The sequence below is a fragment of the Sinocyclocheilus anshuiensis genome, unplaced genomic scaffold (genome assembly GCF_001515605.1).
Source record: "Sinocyclocheilus anshuiensis isolate Anshui unplaced genomic scaffold, SAMN03320099.WGS_v1.1 scaffold1569, whole genome shotgun sequence".
NCBI lineage: Eukaryota > Metazoa > Chordata > Actinopteri > Cypriniformes > Cyprinidae > Sinocyclocheilus > Sinocyclocheilus anshuiensis.
Genome location: NW_015540100.1, coordinates 32513 through 33585, shown reverse-complemented (window position 1 = coordinate 33585; position 1073 = coordinate 32513). Strand labels below are relative to the sequence as shown.

The following is a 1073-nucleotide window of genomic DNA, read 5'->3' as shown; positions in this document are numbered from 1 at the left end:
ACGAATTAATAATAGTCAGAAGAGGATCTATGACTTCTGGAAGCACCTCTTTTAGGAGCTTAGATGGAATAGGATCTAACATACATGTTGGTTTAGACGATTTAACAAGTTTTTACAATTCTTCCTCTCCTATAGTAGAGAATGAGTGGAATTTGGTGGAAAAACAGTAGTCTAAAAACATTTAGTATAATCCGCTTTTGGTGCATAAACATTATATTGAACATTTATCAAACTCTTCATATCTTTTTATCAAGGAAAATTATATTGCGATAATTATAGTTATCGATTCATCGCCCAGCCCTACATGACAGTCAGAATTAAATCTTCGAATTAAACTTAAGCACAAAACTGGAATATCGCATAAAACATTTGTGAATAAGCACCGTTTCCATCCAACGAGTCAAAGAGAACCAAATCGTCACTTCCTGATAAACTGGCACTAAATATCACTAAGAAAAGTAGGAGAAGCCACTGAATATAATAATTTTCATATATGATGAATGACTTGCGCCTCAGAGCGAGCAGACGAAACACAATAAATGCTGTCACTGCTTTCAGAGGCGGATGCTGCTGTTTGGGAACGCAGTCGTTTAAGACAATTATACAGAAATACTTTGACGACAGACTTTACTCAGGCTTTTCAGAACAACGTTTCAGATGCTGTGAACGAGATCGGTCCGCTGCTAGGCAAGTTATCCCGTCTCACAGCGCAAACTCACATGACCTTTTTGATGTGCATCGTGGAATTTATTTGGTAAATGTGTTTACATTATAGTTTATGCGCATTTTTTCTTATCGGATGAAAAGTTTATCCTTCTCAATTGTGTGCATACGTTTTTTATGCACATTTTTTACAATTTATGCGCATCTTTTCCATCCACCGTTTTTTTATGTGATATTCCAAAATGCGCATAAAAATAGGTGGATGGAAGCATGACTAGTGTTTATTTATTTTCATCTGCATGTTCTTCGTTATTTATTATGTAGGCAAAACAACAACAGCAGCTTCTTATTATTTTATTATTTATACTTTGCGCCAGTTTCCGAGGAAGTTATGTGTGTGTGTGTGTGTG

The 1073-nt window shown here is 35.7% G+C and overlaps 1 protein-coding gene across 9 annotated transcripts in view; it reads left to right on the top strand.

Moving 5' to 3' along the window:
• The window catches only part of fancm (FA complementation group M), a 51998-nt gene that overhangs the window by 36207 nt on the left and 14718 nt on the right, over window positions 1-1073 (top strand). The gene's annotated exons all lie outside the window — the stretch shown is intronic.